The sequence below is a fragment of the Pinus tabuliformis genome, chromosome 5_1, assembly GCF_031772625.1.
Source record: "Pinus tabuliformis cultivar Carrire ecotype Pingquan chromosome 5_1, CPIR1, whole genome shotgun sequence".
Taxonomy (NCBI): Eukaryota; Viridiplantae; Streptophyta; class Pinopsida; order Pinales; family Pinaceae; genus Pinus; species Pinus tabuliformis.
In genome coordinates this window covers 333,680,950-333,705,305 of record NC_142305.1, presented here as the reverse complement: position 1 = coordinate 333,705,305, position 24,356 = coordinate 333,680,950, and positions in this window count along the sequence as shown.

Here is a 24,356-nt window from a genome sequence, read left to right as displayed (position 1 = left end):
TATATGTTTTCCTCCGAATTAGTGATGAATATGCATACTTAATTGATCATGTTTAAGCTATTTCCTTCACATATGAATGTTGTCTAGGAAACTCTTCATTGCTCCTATATAGTCTTCATCCACTTTCCCTCTTTGGCTAGATGAGAGATCTTTAATTGCCTCTCATCCCCTAACCTCCATTTCATCCTTGTTCCAACATTTAATCATTGTGCCATGCATAGCTATCTTGCTCCATATTCCCCTCTTCTGCCAAGGAAAACGCACCCTTCAGTTCACATTCATTGACTCCATGCCCAATGGTTTGAACTTCTTACACTTTGTATGCCAACTCTGCTTGAATAGATCAACCATCCCACCAAACTCAAACAAAACCCATGTGCATCATATCTAGCCTAAAATCATCCCTTAAACAAAGATAAATCCTAAAGAGAGAGCCCTCTCTAACTGCAGGTAGGCTAGGACCTGCAGTCCAAAGATTGGTTTGTGGTTACCTCGGCCGTATCCCTTTGGGAGTCAAAAGGGACAACCTAAGTGATAATAGAACTAACACTTCATATTCAGCAGTATTGTTCATGCAATCGAACTCGAGTCTACATGTTAGCATGGTTTTATCTCCTTTTGGAGTGAATAATATACAACCTGCTCCTGCTCCATCATTAGACTTAGAACCATTAAAAAATAATTTCCAAAACAAAGTGTTATTTACAGGTCTATCTACAAAATTAATGCATCTAGAAGTGTCTTTTTGAGAGAAATTTTCTATTTGAGATAAAACAAAATTTTCTAAAAAAGGTGAAGTATGAGTGTTGAAATTCCCTAAGAATGAATCAATGGAATAATTGACAATTATATTGTTGTTGTACGCTATAGGTTCGTTTTCTCCTTCCAACTCCGTTATTATATACTTTTGGTGTCTTTCTCATTCAACCTTTATTTTTTTTGGCTTGCCATTGTAAGGGAGCCACATATGAGACCAGTTTGTCACAAAGTAACCATGCAACTTCTCTAACCAATCCCTACTAAGGGTTAGTCCATAAAATTCAGGTATATCTACGACAAGTGTATTAATGACTTGACATACCTTTGGATTTGATGAAAGCCTTATGGTCACTTGATTAAGTTCACCGATAACCTTGACTTGAGACCAATCTAGTTGTACTATGCGCACTGCAGATTTCTGAGGTTGGACATTTAATTTTGTGCAAACTATCTTAGGCAAAATATTAGATGAAGCACCAGAATCTATCAAACAGTTATGCAAATTTTTATTGAAAACTTCAAAGGTAAGGAGAAATGGTGGAGTATGGGATTTCAACCTTCCTCCAATTAAAGCAATGTCATTCGAATTGACTTTATTTGACATACTAGTCAGAGGTATTCCCATTTCATGAGTAGCTTGAGATATTATAGTGGCAGGTAGAGGCACAATTAGTACTGCATTGAGTTCTTTTAAGGGCAATTTCTATTGATTCTTTAATTTGTGAAGCTCATGAAAAGTAATATTAGCCCTAGTCTTCTTCATATCTTCAACAATTGTATACTCCATTCCATCGGAGATGATAAGCATTTTAGATGGAGTTGTTGAATCAGATTGGACTGGGTTTGTCTGAGTAGCCTTTGGTGAGGACTTCTTACCTACGATTTTATCCTTAGGAGTTGGGCTTGGATTTTTCTGCTTATCACTAGATTGTGGGGGATCAAGTTGATTTCTATTTCTTGTAGTAACTGGTAATGCATCTTGTTCTTCTTCATCCGGAAGAATGAAGTCCCACATTCCTTGTAGTTCTACAACTTCATCATCATCAGTCTGTTCCTCATTTGAAACTTCTTCCTCTTCCCCTTCTGATTCTATATTTGTTATAGCATTTGGAGGTTTTGGATCAGTTGAAGGGTTTCTCTTAAAGGGTTTATAAGGTTTCTTGGAAGAGGTTTCTACTACTTGTTTCTTTATATCTACCATTTTGTTTGACATGGTTTTCAAGACTTTTTGTAACCCTTCCAGGTCGAACAGGTCTTTTGATTGTTTTTTCTTAGGGTCATCTCTAAAAGACACTTTTTTAGACTTTCTTTCATCTACAACATTTTTCTTTTCTACAGCTAGGATACATTTCTCTATAGCTATCACCTCTTTCATGTTTTCAGCTAACGTTGGCTTGGCAGCTCTATCTACAAACATGGCTGAATTTGAAGGCAAAGCATAAATATACCATTCATTTCGGACTTCATTACTAGGGTTTGATGTTGCTGGTATTTTGTTTAATAATTTATTGATGCGAGAATTGAAATCCTTAATTGGTTCTCTTGGTTCTGGTTTCAAATTGGATAGGTCATTAATTAAAGTTGTTGTATATTTATCATCTCCAAATTTTGTTAAAAACTGATCTTGAAATGTATCCCAGTTATTAATGGAGTGCGATGGTAGTGAAAAATACCATGATCCTGCTGCTCCTTTTAAAGTATAAGGGAATATTTGTACAACTGCATCCTCTTCCACTACTCCATTTAAATTTATGGATAGCATGAAATTATTTATATTCTATTTGGCTGTTTAACCATCGTCAGGATTGAACTTCGGGAGCCATTTCTTAGGATGAGCTAGTAACTGTGATAAGGGTGTAGGCGTGTTCACATCTCCTGGATTAGCCCATGGCCTTGTTGGTGGATTTCCTGCCATGGTTGGAGTATGAGTAGGAGGAGGAGTTGTAGTAGTTGAAGGTGGTTGGGTAGAGGAGGATGTTTCTCCTATACCTGTGTGAACCACAATTTGGAGTTGAGGGATGGATGAATGAACTTGTGATGATATTGATGGTATGGTGGATGAAGATGATGATAGAACCTCACTCTGAGATTTTACTAGTGTTTTCCTAGCTTTCTTATGACTTGGTAAAGGAATCTCAACTGGTGGGATTCCTAATTTTTTGCTTTATGCACTAGTCAGTCATTGAGTCGGGGTCAAATGAGAAGTGACACTACCTTGGGAAAACTTAGATTCTTCTTGAGATAAAGAAATTCCCTGTAACTTATGATTTAAAGTTTGTAACTTGGGAGGATCTGAAGAAGAATGATCTAGCTTGCTTGGGATTTCAGTAATGTGCTCTATATTTTTCTTTTCAACTTCTGGTTCAATGATGGAGGATTTAGAACGAGAATGAGAAGTTGAGGGTGTTGGTGAAGGAGTTTTACTATTAGAATGGTGTGAAGATGTAGATTTACTTTCCATTCACAGTCAGGCCCTCCTTCTAGCACTAAATATGTTTAAGGCTAGAAAAATTGGGTCTACAGCAAGGAGTATAACCACCCGGTCCAGACCTTAAAGCAGCTCCTTTTTCGTTTGGAATAGTGGCTCCAATTGGGGATAATGGGACCAATTTCCCAATTTGTTTATGATGTGTGTACTAACGGGATGATGTTTTTCTTTTTGGGGTTTTGTGGGGTGAATGCTTGTTGTAAATCTAATCTATCCTTTAACTATCATATGCAATTTATTCTAATGAAAGAAAACATCTAACTTTAAACTATCTCTGAAGTGATGTCTCACTTATGCGATCTAAAATAATTTCTAACAGAAATTGGTAATATAAATCATTCAATCACCACCAGAAAAGAATCCATTAAAAATGAATTGTTTCGTATAAAAAGTTAGCCGAAACAATTATGAGAAACATATCGCATAAGAGTTATTCATATACTCAGCATATAAAATAAGTTATCACCATACATAAGTGCAATAATGACAACTAAAGATTCAGACTTTCATCTAACAATAACTAAAAATTTATTTATCACTGGGCACATAAGTAAAAAGTATCAAGAGATAAGAATACCATTAGTAATAACTTCTGCTCATGAGTTGTAGAAATATAGATTTATCTTCAAATAACTCAACAACCACTAGGAGTACAAAAGTGCATTTCAGTAGCAGACATCAAACTCATATAAAAATAAATCTCGTTCCATTCATTTTATCAAAAACTTCTTAGTGGGGGGCAAACTGCACGTTTTGAAGAATTGTTTTTGATAAAACTCTAGACCCCTCTCTAAATGCATGAGAGGGGTTTAAATACTAATCTAATGAAATCTAAAAATATATATTACAAAAATAGATGGGGAGGTTTAAACCACCTACCTCATTTTAAGCTAAAATGAACTAAAACAAAACAAAATTGTATCTATGATAAATTCTGTATCTGACCTTTCAGATTGCAAATGTCCAGCAGCAGTTTCAAGAGCGTCGGTTGGCCGACTTCAGCTCTAACTATCCTGCAAATATAGCATTAGCTGGCATTGGCACTATCTTCTTGGCAGAGGTTATGAGGCATTTCAAGGTCACCCATTGGCTATGTGGCTTTACCATGTACTGCCAGTATGTGTCCTAGTTTAACTTATTTACCTTTTTAATCGCCTCTGCCATTTCCTTTGTTGTTTGTTTCCACTTTGTTTGAAGTTGTTGTGCCTTTGGGAGGAAGCTTGGAGTAGTCTCTAATATCAAATTGGCCTTGTGAATATTTTCATTTATGTACCCAATGACACTATTTGCTACTGTTGCTACCTCTTCCATTGCTTGTTCTGCTTCTTTAAGCTATGAATCACATTTTGAAAATAAAATTTCTTTGTGCAATTCATCGATTTTGGGCAATTCAGGTCTTTTACCTTCTTCTGATCTTTGCCAGTTCAAGAAGTCTGAAACCTTCTTAAAAATTGAATCATAATCAAGTCGTAAGTCTATGACTTTATTTGTAATATTATCGCTCGTTTCATAATGGGAATTCCATTGCGAGATCTTCTGGAAAAGTATTTATTCCTCTTGCAAGAGCTAGGCATTAAGAGTGAGTGATTGTGTGATAAATTCCCTAATTTTGGGATCCTCCTTATATAGTTCCATCATATCTTGTAACTGTTCTTCTTTATTGGCCAAACGATTTTGATGATTCAATTGCATCTACTAGAAGTCTTGCTGGAGTTTTATTAGCTGTGTTTCTACTTCTTAATTGATTCTAACTTGTTGTAGTTGTTGCTCCAAAAACAAAATTCTATCCTCCTTCTCTTTTAGTAGCACTTGAAATTCTGTTGCTTTATCAATTATTACCAAAGCATATGCTCCTACGATCTGAGAGAGCCTAGTTAAATTTTTTGATGGGTCTGTAGTTGGGTCTTTCCACAGAACATCCAGAGGTTCATCCTTTGGAGCGAGCATGGCATCTATTTTCCTTTTCTTCCTTTGCCTCCTGACAAAAACCTTATATTGCAGGCTATAAAATATGTCTACAGGAGGAATCTCCTCTATCTTTAGTACAATTTTAGATGACGGAGTAACAGGAATATGCTCCATTTCCTGAGTATTGGTAGCCCCTTCTACCACCATTTCTGTGGTTGTCTCTCTTAGGTTTGTCAGTGGCTCTATGCTTTGTTCCTCAGTGTTGATTAACTCATTAAAATTCTCCCATTCCCTTTCTAGATCCACTATAAGTGGCTTTGTTCTCTTTGTAAGGGGAGTGAGAACTTTAGCTTGTTTCGGGGACAAAACCTACTGGTCAGGCTTTTCAGTAGATTGAGTTGTGTCTTTAATTGAACCTTCACTTCTGCTATGTTCACTTTTGGATTGTTTTTTGGATTTTTCAGCTGATTCTTTCTCAGAATTTGATTTAGACTCCTCTTCTTTTGAAATACCACTTATGCTAACATTGGGAGTAGGCTCCCTTATTGGTTCAATGAGCAATTGGTCCAAAGGGAGCTTTGTTAACCTCTGTTTTCTATAATTGTCAAACTTTTGAAGTTCTTCTTGGTTAAATTGAATTTGTGCCATATGTAGAACCTCTCTGAAAGTGTGCTTCTGCAAAAAGACATCGTCAAAGTGATCTTCTTCATTGGTAAACATTTTTATTTTAACAGTTGTAGTAAAATTATTTACAACACCAAAGGGATCATACTGCCTCCCTGGGAACTTTGGTAGCTGTAAAAATAACATATTATCAACCTCTTTAAAATCATGACCTAAGTCAAATAATGTGAAAGCTTCACTTACTATAGGGAATTGAGGCCAAATGGCCTTTTTAGAATCTTTGAGCACTTTGATCATTCCCCTAATGCCACAGGTCTAGTAGGCTATTTCCCTGGCCATTAGTTTATCGGGGACGTAAAAAGAAAGTATATGGGGTGAAGAAATGCTGCTAAACACCCTGATGTATGTGAACAACTCCTCTCCAAAGCACCTTCCCATGGGGAGAATGTCAATTTTAGCTTATGTGGAAATTCTTGGGGTGTCTTTATTGTAAAGCATTTTATAAATAGGGAGCATAACTCCATGATAGATTTTGTAGAAATGTGGGATGAAATTTGATTGCCACACTACTTTGTGATAAACCTGAATGGGAAGGGGATTTTGTACTATCCACTTCCATCCCATAATAGGAAAATAAAAGACAAAACAAATGGCGTCCAAGACATAGGTACTCAAAACGAATGGAGGATAAACTATTGAAGTAAAACTTCTTTTAGTTCGATATGCTAAAATAGCAGAAGCTAAATTATCTGATAAAATTTGGGCCCAATCCATTATGGTGGCATTGGTAGCTACATCCAATAAAGTTAACCACTCTAATGAAAACTTATTGATATCTGGCCTCCCAAACAGTCTACACAACATTGCAGCGGCAAAACAGTAAGGAGAAGAAAGAGAGACAGTGGCATACATACCATTTTTATCCTACTTTAATCTTTCCTTGTTGTTCGACCAGTGCTTTGTACATTCTACCAAGCCTTTTTTCTCCTTGGCAAACTTCTCTACAAACTGCTTGTTGTAGATAGCCTAGGGTTCTGGCAAGTGATACATGCATCTCAGATTATTTGGGGCAAATGACCCCATGACTAGTTGATCGGTCGTCTTGAACTCTATATCAGATATGTCTGCGTGATCTATGATCCATTTCACCATATCCGTGTAGGGGATTATCTCCGGACTCGCTACAATACAGTGTAGGAATGAGCATGCAAGCTCCATTAGGGATGCTTCAGAGGAGCCACGTGCATCTGCTGTAACTATAACCTTCATAATTATCAGGTTTTCCTCTTCTAACAATCTGTATATGGCTTCCTAGGTAGATATCCCTACATCCCTAGTACAAGTGGTCTCTATGAATAATGGAGTCATTTCTGTTTTCTCAGATGTAGGTGTTTTGCCTTTCTCTCCCATATCGTCGTGTAATACACTCTACGTAGTCTTCCTAAAAATTGCAAGAAGAGAGCAAGGATATGACAAGGATAATAATGAATATAGGAAATATCAATAGAAAGACAAAAATAAGGTGACATGAAAACTTTAATTCTTCAATCATATCAAAAGATATCACCTTGCGTGAAATGGTCCTTTACCATGATTTGAACCGTTTTTTAATAAATGACCATTAGCAAACCATTAAGTTAAAATTTAATGTTCATAACTTCGCATCGAACAATGGAAAGTACTTTTATAGAACTCTGAGCCTTTAGATCTACGATAAAAGTGATTTTGAAATTTGCTTCACAATATCACAGATCGCAATATCAGAGAACCTGCTATAGTTAGAAATCATCATTTCATAGGGCAGCTGTGATATGCGATTTGCGAGAGGCTTATCGCATTTCGCAATATTTGGGCATTTACATAAAGTAGCATGACGACTTTTGGAATTTGCGATGTGACGAAGTTGTAATACTTTGTGATCTCACATTCTCACAGATCGCATTTTTGACGAGTTCTTTCATAAGAGATGTCTGCTATGATCTTTTGCGATGCGATAATATTGTTTAAAAGTGGTTTTTTTGAAGCTTCTCTTAATGTTCAAGACTTTCTGCTTATAAATTTTTTCTTAGGTCTTGTGGTCATATAGCGCTTTTATAAGGCAACTCATAGTTTGTGATGTTTCATGCGCTTGGAGTATAAAAAGGTAAATTTACATGTTTTAGCAAGTTCTACTTTGATATCTTGTTTTATTCTAAAAAGAAAAGGCAACATTAAATGCTAAGATTTGATATTTTGTAAGGGTCCCCATTTATTAATGTTATTGCTAACACTAATAAAAAGGGGGGTTGTTGATGGTCACAACAGGTCCTTACACCATTACCAAGGCTGTGGGAGATAATGCATTTGAGCTCAACATTTCCCCATTCCTTGGCCTGCACCCAGTGTTCAATGTGGATTTCCTTCGACCATACTTTCCACCATTACTAGACACATCTGACATTGAAGAACAGCTCACACCCACAGAGTTAAATCCAAATTGCATGGAACAAGCTGCAACTGATTCGATCATGGACACACAGATCGAGCACACTCGCCAACAGAATATCCAATTTTATCAAGTTGTCAAAGCAAGCCAACTCCTTCACCAGGGCAAGTGGCTCACCAGAGACCAAATTCAGCAGAAGTTTCGTCATCTCATGGAGGAACTCAACGTAATGGGTACCATTGCTTCCTAAGGGGGGAGGAATGATCCAGGTGGATATTCGTGGCCACCTGTCAAGCCCACTTGGATTCCGACCATTGCTTGTTTCAGCTTTTCAGTCTCCTTAATTGTAGCACAGTTTACTATTTTTAGCCGTTTTTCAACTCCTAAACTTCTAGAGCCGTTTTGAGGCCCTAAACGACATATTTGGGAAAAATGGGAGCAACATGGGTCCAAGGACCCATGTTGCTCTTCCCAAAGTTGTAGTTCTTGGATAGATCTTTCTAGCGAGATATTGCGCATGTCAAACGGAGATCGTATGCCAAAGTTACGACCCTAGGAAGTTGATGTGCCAATTTACCCAAACGTGGCCTACAGTTTGGCATTTCATCTTCTAGGGTTAGGTTTTTGGATGTTTAGGGTTTTCTATTGTTTCTCAACAATAAATAAGCCTTTGAGCCTCATTGAAACACAGTTCAGAGGCATGTAGCTGCCACATCTCTTCTCAGAGATAAGCTACCATCACCTTAGCTAGTATTACACATTAATTAAATGAAGTATTATTTCCGCTGCATCTTTGTGTATATGGCTATCTTTGTATTTTGTTGCATTCCTGTTTAAATCTGAATCAAGCATCAAGTTGAGCATAGTTTTCAAGTTGGCGATCAATTTTGATTGTACATCAGTAAAGAAATACTACAAGGGGAAGGTCAAAAGTTGAAACCAATTAGATATGGTCTTTTCAAAATACTTGACAACATTGGTGAAAATGCTTTCCGCCTAGATCTACTGGCTTATATGAAAATCTATTCCAACATAAATGTTGAAAACTTGTGATTGTATGAGCCATCATTGATTGAAGATCCCAAAGAGCAAGGTTAGTTACCTTCCATTGAAGATCTTTTGCCCGAGTATCTCAATGTGCTACAGGAGGATACAGTTCTTGATAGGAGGATAAGGACTTCGCAACGGGGAAACGTTGAGTATCTTCGAGTTGGACTCAAAGGTAAAAAATCCAAGTAAATCACGATGGATCAAGATTGGAAAAATTAAGGAAATTTATCCTCACTTACTCGACAGCTAAAACCAACTTTTGGTGGTCCAAAAGCTTCCAGTGGGGAGGAGTGATCCAAAATGGATCCAGTTTTGCCTCCAGATCAAAGTCTTCAAGTGCAGATGAAAGAGGGATCAAATCTAAGTGCTCGTCGATACGATTCCAACAGTGTGTAAATCTGAGTTTGGATGAAGAAGTTAAAGTTAATCAAAGTTTATGGAAAATTAGGGAAAAAATTCAAATGTCAACATTCAACGGTCAACAGGGTGATGTTAGCAAGACATGTGTCATCTCGGGAATACACCACTTGTCCTGGATGATGTCAGCAAGGGAGGTGACGTGTCATGACGTGGTTGGTTGATATGGGCCAATCTGGTGCTGACACGTGGTAGCCCAGATTTTTCCCAATGTGGCCTTATTTCCAATATTTTTGACATCAGGGAGGATCAAACCCCTCACCTCCCATAATGGCTAAGTCTTCGTTGGAACTAGCTCACTGAATGAGCTACCGCAGGTCTTGTTTAGATTGGTTATGATATTATATTTATGGTGTGTGGGATTTGATTTTCCAGAAAAAAGGGTCTACGGCCAGTGTCAACCCCACGACTATCGGAACCCTTAAGTTTATTAATGTAATATCCCACATGCAATGAGCGGTGTTAAACATACACCATATATAAACCAACCAAACCATATAACAAGCAACAAAGCAGAGCGATATAGTCAAAACCTTATCATATAGTGAGAATATCTATGTATATCCAATATAAAATGGCGGGAGTGTCGGGCGGGGGTTTCGACCTGCCGACCTCCAACCTTATATATGCAAACACCTTCACACACATCCGCTAACCAACATGTCAAGGGTGGGACTTGGTTAACGAAGACACCATAATTTTTATTAAACATTTGCAGGTGTTGAACCCGCCATACCACCAGTGTGTAGACCAAGGCAGTTATGTGCAGGCCGAGTTGTCTTTTGTTAGAAGAGAGTGGTTTTGCAGGGACAAAGGCGGTTTTGGATCATTCGAGGGGGTCTGGATGTCACAGTGGCCAAATATGGTCAAGTTTATACTCGTTTGACTCGAAATTTTGAGCTGAACACAATGGTAAGGTCCATTTTCTCATTTGAGTCTCTATTTTTGAGCTCATACCTATAACATCATTTTGAAGTCAAAATAAATGGGTCAGCACTGGAAGCTAAAGGACCAGGAGACGTAGCCAGGAAGTTCGGTGAACTATTTTATTAAATTTTTCTATGTCAATGTGTTTGAATGAGTTTTCAATTTGTTTATGTGTTTTTGTTCTTTGCAACCTTTTCAATCCATTGCCCTAAGTAACATAAGCAACTTCACATAAAGTCTATAATACCTTTTTCATTAATGGATCACTACTTGGGATGGTACCAATTATTCCATAGATGGGATCCTTTTTGGCTTGCTACATTTTTGTCTTCATTGATTCTTTCTTGATGCACCTTTGCATAGCTACGAGGTTCCTCAAATCCTACAGACTTGAAGTTCATCTTTCCAATTGAAGAGTCACGTGGTCTAGTGTATCCTAGGCCTATTTTGTTTCATGAATGTCTTTGATTGTTAAGAATATGATCTATATTTCTTGTTCCTTCTACAAAATTTTCATTTATACCTTTCTCATTCTCCAATCTCTCAAGATCCATTCTCACAGAGATGACCTCTACCTCGAGACTCTAACAATTTTCTTCCCTTTCAAGGATCAAATCATTAAGAACTTCTTTTCGTTTTTCTTCTTCTAGCTTGAATTTTAACGAAATAATTTCATCCTTGCATTTTCTTGAGATCACTTCCCTCTTTACCTTGAACAAATCCTTCTTTATATTCTTTTTCTCTTCTTCTAGCTTCTCACATGTTCCTTGTTTTTCTTCTAGTAGAAGATCTAAACTATACATGATTTTAATAGCTTCTTCAAATTTTTCCTTTTGATTAGAAAATTCCTCATTGTCTAAGTTGTACATACCTTCTTCCACATGTTTCAATTGTTCTTTGAGCTTCCTGTTGTTTTTATTGGTCTTCTTTAACTCATCAAGAGAATTGATGAGTTCCCCTTCAAAGTACACTACTCCTACTTCTTCTTCTTCCTCTCCAGAGTTAGTAATATTTTTTTTCTTGGAGTCTGCTCCAAATTCCATGAGTAAATACCAATTTGAATTGTATTTTGAAGAGTTTCCTCTATTTGACCCTAGTGATGAGATATACTCTTCGGAGTAGAGCCCGTTTTTCTTAAATAACTTATTATTATGATGTTTTTGATATTTACTTCTAAATTTTTTATAATATTCCCTTTTTGTTCTTTCTTTGTAGGGTTATTTCAATGAAAAACATCCAACTCTTCCATAGTAAAAGCATTTAAATGGAAACTTCCCTTTATACTTTCCTGGGCCATACTTTATTTTCCTAGCAAATTGAGAAAACTCCTAATCATATTCGCAACTAGGGAAATACTAATGATCTTTGTGCTCCTTAGCCTTCTTGGACACTCTGAATTCTTCCTCCTTGGGTACATACTTCTCTTTTCCTACTCTCATCTCATAGGATTTTAGAGTACCAATCAGCGGATCCATCTTGAGATTCTTTAAATAATCCATCTCTTCAATGACAAATACTTTGGCATTAAATCTCACGAGGATAGATCTTACGACCTTTTGAACAATTATATCTTCTTTGACTTCTTCATCAAGTCCTCTAATCATATTGGTTACTTCATCAACTTTGAGGAAGTATTCTACTATGCTTTCTTCTTCACTCATTTTTAGGTTTTCAAACCTCATTCTGAAGGTTTTAAGTTTAGCCTTATTGACTTTATCATCTCCTTCATTAGTCTGATTGAGGTTCACCCACACTTCCTTGGAAGACTTACAATGCATAACCTTTAAGTTCAAATTGACTAAGGCCAAAGAGAATGGCATTATTGGCTTTAGCATTACTTCCATACAATATTTTACCGTCTAATTCAGTGGGAGGGATATCAGGGACATCATAATCAACTAGTACAAAGCTCCAAACATCTACTCCTAAGGACATAAGATATGTTTCCATCCTAACTTTCCAAAAGGCATAGTTTGTCCCATTAAAGACCCATATCTTGCTTGAGTGAGCATCTTGACTCTCTTTCAAAGACATAATTCTTTATGGATCTACCTTGGAGTGGTTAGATTGTTCATGAAGGGATCTAGATCTGATACCAATTGTTGGAATAAGGAATTACTGAGGGGGGGATAAATCAGTAATATCGAGATTCTTAAACTTGTAAGTATAAATATTTAATTATTTACACTATTGTTAGTTACTTTCCTGAGTATTCATACACAATACAAATAAACAACAAAATACATTGTTCACATGTACACACAATCTATCACATGAGAAACATACACATATTGGCATGGGAATTTTTATGTGGAAACCCAAATGGAGAAAACCACCAATATGTTTGTTGTTATGATGTAAATTAAGAACCTACTTAGTTACATCAATATATTTGTGAGTACACACTCACAAGAGGCACCAACTCCCTTAAGATAGTAAGCCACTACATACGAAGAGGCACCAACCTCTTATGAATGAAGACAAATACTTTGTCTAGCCATTATTCTACTTTTCATATGATTTTTAAACTGAAAATAAAGGCAAATGCATATACATATAAATACAAGTCTGGTATGTTCCAGTACCAGTCCCTTTCTTTCATCTCCCTAGTTCTCCTTCTAACTGTTCTCTCTAATACTCAACCAAATCAGGTCTTGACCCTTTGATACACCTCCTCTTAGTGAGACTTAGCTTAGTAACACACCGAAAACTCTGCACTTTATTTCCCTCACCAATTTTGCATTCCCCACTTTGCATAAATGTACACCACTTTTTTGTTCCTCTACTATGTTGTGATTGATGTTGCCTGTGAACACAATGTCTTGAAGCATAATTCTGCATGGCTCTCCATATCGTTGTGCCATTACAGTGCAAGGCCACTGAAACTACATTAATAATCGAGAATGGGATCCAACAACATATGCATTACAATTAATGCAAAGAATTCCCCCCTAAGTGTCTTTCATACTGAGAAATAAATTCTCAATCAAACGGTGCATGCTAGGATTACCTCCATTGAATTTTTCTTATACAAACAATATGGCACTCCATCCTCTTTTTGCATCTGATACATGATATTTACATCTGCAACACACCATGATATCCCATAACTACTAGTATAACATCCATGAGATATTCTCTTCATTTAATTTTATGAGGCATGCAAGAAACGTCAAACATGGTTATTTTGAAGTCAATTTAAATGTTTGCAAATAATGGTACTTTACTATCTATGTATTCTACCTACTATAGTCAATATTGAATCCCTTAAATCATTTGTGAAATTGTGGTCCTCGTTGGTTCTTCGTTCTCTACAGTCGTCCTTAAATCAGACAACAACTCTTGTGCACCACCATTCAATATTATTTTGGAGGTTGGAAGGTTGTGGGTTAGCTCACTTTGCTTGTTATGCATTCACTTTTTTCCTTCGACTTCACAAGTAGACCTAGAGGCCTAAGACCTCCTTAACATTGAAAAACATGGCAAAACTAACTCTTGGGCACATCTCTCAATGCTGGTCATGAGTTTGTGAGCCAGCCCGCTCTACCTGCTTATGCACCTGCCTTTGCCTTGATCTCCAATTTTCCTGTAGGCCTGACTAGGGTCCTTTTTCATAGTTTTGTCTTGTTCTATTCATTCAACATCAAAAACCAAATACATAGGAAAATATTCACAAAACAACCCCTTGGTGCAAACTTCAAGGTTCTGCAATTGTGGAGAAATGGAAACAAGAAATTCCAATTTAATTTATCCTTGAATTAAACTGAGAATTAAAATCTAATTCTTTTCTCATAGAAGCTTCTAATAGTTAACTAAGTTAAGTTTACTTAGTTAGCTTAGGAATTTCGATTTGGAAGTCATGTATATGTTCTTCCTAAGTTTTAGGGGTCCAGGATGAGTTTATTTATGATTTGTAATTAGATAACTTTGTTTACTGAGTTATGGTCAGTTAAATTAGTTCTAACTATTTGTGGAACTAATAGAGAATTAACAATCAGTTGGTGCACTAGTGCATCCACAAGTGTTACTCCAATTAACTGAAGATTCCCTCACCAGAAACTCATGCATGCTAGTTCATAGAAAGACCCAGTTGAGAATAGAGTGCAGGGACACTATACTATCGGTTATATGATATACTGTGTTGTAAATATAATACATGCAATTAGGAAGAGGACCTAATGGATTCCGCAGTCTTGAGGAAGGATTTCCCTTTAAATACAGGCTAATTCTCTCACGCATTGTGCAAATAATTAGAATCTTGGAGGCTTATAAATTTGGCTAAGTATTGGCCAAATTAAGTCATCAGGGAGAGGATAGGAAATACTTGTGTAGGTTAATATCAAGCTTGAGTAGAGCATATTGTATTCATCCAAATTATTTGACCAAGGGTGCAAGGAAATAGGGGCTTGGAGGGTAGAAGAATTGGTTAATTTTGGCCAAGAGCTTGCTTGTGAGCTGAGGGAGTTGAGAATACTTGTGCATAACTATTATAGCGAGAACAAGCTTTGTATCTTCACTCATATTTATGATTAACGTAAACAAATAATGTGGTTTTGACCAGTGGCTTTTTCCATATACATCTTGTGTTATGTGCCATTGATTTATCTTCTTCTTGTTCATATTGTTTTCATCGATCTATTGGCTTCTACTGGTTGAAAGTAGAATTAGATTCTTCTCCCATGCTTTAGTAATTTCATGAGCTTGTGAATCTACAGGAAAATATACATGGTATCAGAACTCAAAATAGTATACTAGAGAATATTTTGAAGTTTTGAGTTTTGGGTTACAGGTGAAATTTGAATTTGCATTACATACTTCAACATCGATAGATTTCATTCTACAGTTTGCGGCTTGACTATGCCTTGGAAGGAAACTCGAATTTTATAGCCTGAAGGGACAGAATGGAGGTTGTGCTTGAGGATAATGGCTTGAAGGAATTCGTTCAAGAAATTACTAAGCCAATAACATCGGATCCATAGAATTTGGACGAATGGAAGAAGTGTGTGGCGAAGGTGAGGTGAATAATCCTTGAGGGAGTGCAAGACCACATTTTCTCAAGTCCCCATGGCAAGGAAAAAATTGACGGACTTGTATCAGAACAACAATGACCAAAGGAAATTGGCACTAAAGGAAAAACTTCGAAAAATCAAAATGGAGAAAGGCGAGATGATTCCAAAATACTTGACCAAGTTCACAAAGTGTCTTGATGAACTTGGAAGTGTTGGAATCTCTGTTGCCGACGATGATATGGTGAGTCTTGCTCCTCTAGGACTCCCAAAGAGTTGGCATAGTGATCAAGACTCTGGCAATGGTCGGGAGAAGTTGCCAGATTCGGAATGACTATGGTCGGATTTGATGTAGGAGGAGATCAAGACAAACACCAGGGATGCATATTTATCAAAGACCAATGATGAAGATAAATGTGCCTTAGCGATTAAGGCAAAAAAGGGGAAAGGGAAAGATTCCCATTCCAAATCTGATTCTTATCATGGAGGTAAGAAGAAGGATGATGAAAGTTAAATGCTTTCATTATCATGAGCTGGGCCATTTTGCTACAAATTGTCCACTCAAGAAGTCCTCGGGAGGAGTGACGAGTGAGGCTTTGGCCTTTCAATTAGAATTGGAATTTTCCCTCATTGCATGCATGGTGTCATCAATGATGGAAGTGTATGGTACTTAGATAGTGGAGCTTCATTCCAGATGAATGGCAACAAAGAGTTATTCAGTGACCTGGAGGAGAAATATCTCCATATGCATATCAAGATGGGTGATGACGAGAAGTTTAGTGTTAATGGATTGGGCATGATTACTTTTCATAGGGAGCATGGTGCTCCACTCACATTGAAGAATGTTATGCATATTCTAGAGCTTAAGAAGAACTTGGTATCCATTTCCATGCTTGAGGATGGAGGCTATGATGTGATCTTCACAAAAGGAAAGGAATTCCTTCGACACATAGCCAGAGGTCAAGTAAAGAAGATAGGGATTCAAGTGATGAATCTCTATAAGATGGAGGTAGAGGAGTGTGTTGCTTTGAGCACAAAAGCACAAAGGGTGCAGAGCCGAGACGTTGGCGAGTTGTGGAACAGGTGATTGGGCCACTTACATCATGGGGCATTGAAGATATTGTGGAAGATCTCTACCGGTCTTCCCAAACGTACGCTTGATTAAGTTGATACATGAAAGGGGTGTACTTTGGGAAAATACACCAAGACTACCTTTCATGATAGAGACATTCGAGTAGTGTCTATTCTGGAGAGAGTCCATTCAAATGTGTGTGGACCATTCTCGACAACAACCATGGCCAAACACATGTATTATGTGATATTTGTTGATGAATATTCTTGTGAATGTTGAATATTTTGCATGTAGAAAAAGGATCAAACCTTCACAAAGTTTTGCAAGTTTAAAGAATTGGTGGAGAAAGAGTCGAGCAAGAAGGTTAAATCTCCACGGAGTGATAATGATTTTGAGTATGTCCCAAACAAGTTTAAGAAGTTCTTTGCAGTAGAAGGGATTCAACGAGAGTTGATGACACCCAATAACCCTCAACAGAATGGGGTGGCCGAGAGGAAGAACATAAGCATAGCAGGGGCAGTAAGGGTGATGTTGCATGATCAGGGTCTACCTCTACACTTGTAGGCTGAGGCATCCAACACAAAGGTTTATGTTTAGAACCATAACCCACACCAGATATGTGCTATGTAGTTAACCACCTTAGTCAAGCGATGGTTAGGCCTACCAAGTTGTATTGGAAGGCGATAAATCATGTGTTGAGATACCTCATGGGCACTTCTAAGTATGGATTATGGTATGGATGAACACATGGAGTGAAGCTTCAAGGCTTCACTAATGCAGATTTGGTGGCAAGTCCATCTGACTGAAAGAGCACATTAAGAGGGACCTTTAGTATTTGGTTAGCAACAGTTTCTTGGTACATCAGGAAACAGAGATTGGTTGCACTCAGTTTGGAAGAGGTAGAGTACATGGCTGTGAGTCAGGCATCATGTGAGGCCATCTAGATGAGGAAGATCCTAGTTGGTATGTTTGGTCAGAAAATGGATCCAACTGTGATTTACTACAATAATCATAGTTGTATCAAACTCTCTGAAAATCCAATTTTTATGATCGGTCCAAGCATATTGATATCCGATATCACCATCTCATAGATTGTGTATTGAGGCGGATTATGTTGTTAGAGCACATTCCCACTGAGGAGAAAGATGGTGACATTTTGATAAAGGCATTGTCAAGATGTAAATTCGAGTTTCACAGAGATAGGATGAGGGTAGCTGATAATCCCTTTCTTGTTGAGAGGGAGTGTTGAGAAATGGAAACAAGAAATTCCATTTTAGTTTTTCCTTGAATTAAACTGAGAGTTAAAATCTAATTCTTTTCTCATAGAAACTTGTAATAGTTAACTAAGTTAATTTGACTTATTTAACATAGGAATTTCGAGCTCGAAGTCTTTTTGAAGCCATGTATATGTTATCGTTAACTTATAAGGGTCTAGGATTAGTTTATTTATGAGCTGTCATTAGATATTTCAATTTACTAAGTTATGGAACTAATAGAGGATTAACAGTTAGTTGGGGCATTGGTGCATCCACAAGTGTTATTCCAGTTAACTGAAGATTCCCCCATTAGAAATTCATGCATGTCAGTTCAGAGAAAGACCAAGTTGAGACTAGAGTGCAGGGACAATGTACTATCGGTTGTATGATTTACCGAGTTGTAAATATCATGCATGCAATCAAGAAGAGGACCTAATGGATTGCGCATTTTGAGGAATGATTTCCCTTTAAATATGGTCTAATTCTCTTAGGAATTGTGCAAAGAATTAGAAGCTTGGAGGCTTGGAAATTTGGCTAAGTATTGGCCAAAGTAAGTCATCAAGCAGAGGATAGGAAATACTTGTGTAGGTTAAGATCAAGGTTGATCATAGCATATTGTATTCATACAAATTCTTTAACCAAGGGCGCAAGGAAATAGGGGCTTGGAGGGAAGAAGAATTGGCTAAGTGTTGGCCAAGAGATTTCTTGTGAGCTGAGGGAGTTGAGGATACTTGCGCAGAATTGTTCTAGTGAGAATAATCTTTGTATATTCACTCATATTTATGATTAATGCAAAAATATAGTGGGGTTTTGAGCAGTCGCTTTTTCCATATACACCTTGTGTTATATGACATTGATTTATCCTCTTCTTCTTTATATTATCTTCACTGATCTATTGGCTTCCGCTAGTTGAAAGTAGAAGTAGATTCTTGTCCTATGCTTTAGTAAATTGCATGAACTTATGAATGTATAGGAAAATCTACAGCCACATCATCAATTTATGTCATGGTGACATAATCTAAGTGATGGGGCACCTTCTGTATGGTGAAATGTGTCACCTATTTGGCCCATTAGGTAACCCAAAAATGCCAAACCTGTATGTTACGTGTGTTTGTACTACCACGTCATGTTGATGTCATGTGCCACATCGTTGCCAACACATCACTGTGATCCAATCACATTTTTCCACTTGTTTTCTTGTATTGGATCCCATATAGGTTAGGGGTTGGGACTTTGTTCTTCTTTCTAACCTTGCTACACTTCCTGACCTCCGACTAGCTTGACTAAACCCATCCTGCGACTTGGAGCAAGTCCGACATAGGTCGGGGATTAGGGGTTCGAGCTTTCTTCTCTTGCCAATTCTGATGCATGACCTAACGTATGACTTTTTACATTTGTTGCGTGGCTCAAACCTACTCCAAAAATGGCTAAGTCCAATATTTCTTTAACAAAGATATTTCACACGAAACATGAAGTCTATTTGGAAACTTGAGCCAAGGAACCATATATGTTTACCTTTTAATCTAAAACCTTTGACCGACAATATCTCTCGATCCAAGAGGCAAAAAGAAAGAAGTGGCTTGAATTTTTACTTTCTTTTTCTCACACATGGGAAAATGCTAGGGTTTATGCAGCTATTGAAGGGAAAAGGATCGAATTACAAGTTGTAGACCTAGGACCGAAATCTTGATTTGGAGTAGATTAAACATCTTTGAATTAGTCAACATCAACTTGACTGTCGAATGTTTTCGAAGGGTTGACTTGGTGCTTTGAGGAGATCTTGGTTTTTTAGTCTTGGAGGTCTCATTTTGATCTGATTCTATAAGAAGAGGATTTCTCGAGTTTTCCCCATCTGTGGGGTTTTTCCCTTGCTTGAAGCTTAAATCTTGTGTTCTTTGTGTCTTTGTGATCTACTTGTTTTGGTAATTGGTTAATGAATATGTAAAACTAAATAATATAATGCCAACACATATCACAAGTAATTATCATGAAAGAAGAATCAATATTAATCTACAAATATCTTGATTTTCCAACACTAAGGAGAGATCATCTGCCCTTACGTGGGAAACCTCAAGGCTTCCTTGAGTGTCATGGAACCAATGTTTGATAGTAAAAACCCATACTAGAGTGTAATAACTACGTAAATAACATAAATTGGAATACCTTTCCTAGAGATTAAGGGTCATGCTAAGAGATATTAGAAAGGATCATCTTGTTCTTCTAGAAACCATAGTAGTCCCTTAAGTTCTTTCTTAACAAGTTCCTAACATCCTAGTGGACATCGCTAGTGCTTCTTATCTCTTATGCTTCTATAGTGATGTGCTTAGGGAGGTCTTCGTTGAATTGCTAAGCAATGTGGCCGTGCCATGGATAAGTAGGTTAGTGGCCTCTTCCTCTCCCTCCTATCATGGCACATGTGCATTCTCAAACCATAATTATCTAGTAAGAGTTACTGCTACCAGAGCCTCCAAACACCATGTCATTGATAGCTCTGCAAGTGCAAGAATGAATAACCACCTGAAAATCTCAGAGAATTTCAGAATAAACAACTTCTTGAGGAATAAATTCAAGCTTCATCTCCCCAAATATAATGGAATGCAACAACCTAATATTCTACCACCCAACCCTGTGCATTAAATGTCCTATGCATGAATGGAAGTTAGGGATCGCCACCATTCCCTGACCTTTAATGCATTAAGGCCTACTAGTAAGAGGGTCATGATTGCCACTTGATGTCAATGGGTCACCAAAATCCAAGGTATTTAGATCTTTCTTTTCAATATTAGAGCTTGGGAGGCCTAGGTAACATTTTGGGGGAGCTTAAGTCAATGTTAGCACTTGGATATCTCTCGTCTACCCCTTTATTGGCTAGGAGGTTCTTGGGGGAATTTTCCATGTACTTGACATGAGAGAAACTTATTGCTTCTTGCTAGGAGAGAATTTGTGAGAAATATTGCATATTATGGCCTAGATGCTAGCTAGAGGAGCACTTAAAGGGGGGATATCAATCATGAAAAATTTGGGTTAATTGGATTATTAGTTGAGAATCGCCTTCCTCAAAGTTTAGTAATGTGTTTGATACAATATATCATTGTGTTTAAAGCGAATAATAAAGTACATAACCATTGTTTTACAAAGCTAATGTTAATTTCTTTTTAACAATTTTAAATTTCTTTAATGCTTTATCATGAGACATGCAAGTTTTTGTGTAATTAACATTCCATATTTTGGCAATGAAACAAATTGTGACTCATATTAATAGTTTCATATAATCTTGCTTAATTCAATTAGCTAACAATGACATACCTTCTCTCACTTTGGCATGTTTAGGAAACAAAAAGGACATTTCTAACCAAGAGTGATCTTGGGAGAGACCATTTTCCCTTATGTGGGAAACTAGATGGTTTCCCCAAGTGTCATGAAACCAATGTTTAAAAGAGAAAAACCATACTAGAGTGCAAGAATAACATCAAAATACCATAAACTGAGAAGCCCTTTCCTAGAGATTGGAGGCCATACTGAGAGTTATAGGAAGGTATCAACTTGTCCTTCTAGAAGCCATGGTGGTCTCTCCCATTCAATGAGCATACTTTTAGTGTTGAAGTTGGCATCCTTCTGTGGTGTCTCTCTGGTATGAGTGACCACGTAGGAAACCTTGCTAGCAATGGCTAGCTCCTCCATCTCAAGCCTAAAGTGAACCATAGTTTCTTATTTTCTTATCCTCCTATGTAGAGACCCCAAATTGATGAGGCTAGGCGATAGATCGAGTATGGGATCTCAAAGAGGAAGGGTCTAATTTTTCTTGGAATTACAAGGAAGCTGAAGGTGGGGGTGGAGGGGGGAATTGAATTCCTAGGGTTCCTACTAGGACATGAAAATTTGACCAAGTTGAAGCAAGTGGAAGTCCAAATTAGTGATTTTTCCCTCCACTACAGGCAAACCCTCTTCCTAGTCCCTTAAGTGTCATCCTAACAAATTCCTGACCTTGCAATGGCCATTACCAATGTTTATTATCTCATGTGCTTACATGGTTGCTATCATTTATTCGATATGCTAAGGAGGTCTTAGTCAAAATGGCCATATCCTTAGTTCTGTCATGTATGAGAATGTTGGAAGCCTCTTCCTCTCCTCGGACATGCACACTCTCGAACTATAACAATCATCACAACAATCTGGTAAGAGTTACCACTACCAAAGCCTCCAAAATTTGTGTCGTTTGTATCTCTACAAGTGCAAGAATGAACAACCACCTACAAAGCTCTGCGAATGTTGAAAGAAACAACTCCCTATCGAACTTCAACTCCTAAGCTGGAATTGAGTGCAATAACCTCTACATTTCACCAGTCCACCTTGTGCATTGATTGTCGAGTACAAGAATGACACCAAAAGATCACCACCATTCTTGGGGGTCATCATTGTTGCCTGATGTTAATGGGTCACCTGAATTTAAGGTGATGATATCTTTGTTTGTTATATTGGCGCATTGGGAGTTGGGGGAGCTTAAGTTCATGTTAGTGCATGGAGCTCTCTCTTCTACCCCTTATTGGCTAGAAAGTCCATCAAAGGATTTGTCATGAGAGAAAATTATTGCTTCTCACTAAGAGATAATTTGTGTGAGAAGTTTCATGCCATGGCCTAGATGCAAACTAGAGGAGCACTTCAAGGGAGGAGATCCACATTGGAAACCGTGGGCTATTTAGACTATTAGTTGAGAATGGCCTTTAGCTAAATTTTCTAATGTGGTTGATAAAGTATATAATTGAGTCCATAGTGAATAATAAAGTACGTAACAATCATTTTACATTGCTAAAGTTCATTTCCTTTCTATGATGACTTTGAAAGTGCTTTAACGTTTTAGCATGAGACCTACAAGTATCTGTGAGGGGAAACATAATGTGACTAACATAAAAAATAGTCTCATACAACAGTGACTAACATATTAATAGTTTCATATAACCACGCCTATAGTTCAATTAGTTATTGGGCATAGTTAAGCATGTAATATCTTGAAATGATTGAGCTGAGAGACTCATTCTACAACCCTATGATGTGTAATTTTGTTCCTCCTTCATCAAACTTGAAATTTTGCTTATATCCCAAAATAAAATTTCTAGAAAATAAAAATAAAATAAAATAAATAACTATACAAAATATTTAAACAATATGGGCTCATAAAAAAATTACACAAGAATAAATTAATTTGCACTTGAAGAAATTGAATCCCTCTCTATTCATAATCCATCCGTATTTAAGATAAATTTATGCTAATTTAATATTACAAAGTTGTGATGTTCTTAGATATAACCCATCAAACAAAATTAAATGTGATGTTCTTAGATATAACCCATCAAACAAAATCGAATGTGATGTTCTTAAATATAACCTGTCAAACAAAATCGAGTGGAGGCAGGTTTATCTTGTATATGTTGGCATATATCGAATGAATGTGACGTTTCACACGTAATGCATCAAGCATCATAATAAGCATGCTTGTCCACTCCAAAGTCACTGTTACTGCTTTCTTTCAATTTACCATACCTCCTCCATAAAAATTTCCGTCGTATATGCATTGGCTTTACGACCAACATCTATGAATATGTTTGATAACTCGCTGTGGTGGGATGAATTCCCTTGGGACTTGCATGAAGAGATATTGTCGTGGCTGTCACTTGAATACCTGTCAAGGTTTAGCTGCGTCTCTAAACAATGGAACGCTTTCGTTTCTTCAACCCAACCCAAGGAAAGGAACCAATGGCTTTTTCTTCACCCTTTATACGACTGCCGGAGGCCTTGTGCGGCTTACTCTTTCGACACACAGACGTGGAAGTTATTACCGTCGTTTTCCTTCGTTAGGAAGTTTGAAAATGAAGACCTTCTTTGCTGTGGATCTGCGGCAGGCCTACTTTTGGTGACGACGGCTACGGGTGAGAGGTACAGATTGTGCAATCCTCTCACGCGGAAGGCTTTCCAACTTCCCGCCGTGAATTCCATAACGAGAATAGTTGTTATAGGCATCGTGAATGATGAAATGAAGTGCAAAGTGGTAGCGGTGGGTCTGGACCGTAATGGACGCCATATAGTGGAGATCTACGATACCCGTGAGAAGAAATGGAAGATCGCTGGAATTCTGCCAGAGGATCGGCGAGCACGTGGAGGTCATATTGCTTTTTGCAAACAAGATGGTTTCCTCTACTTCACGCGGAACCCTCAAATCGGTCAAGGACTGATAGGTTTCAGCCTGCGAGAACGTACCTCCATTTTGGTTCCATTTCCTGATCCAGGAATCGAGCCAGCTGAATTGGTCCATTTCTCTGACTCGTTCATCTGTGACTCACGGGTTCTACTTTTGTCGGCAATACTTCAGCGACCCCTAGCACATGGAGGGATTAATCATGGTTTACAGGGCTTGATTTTGTGGGAGTTG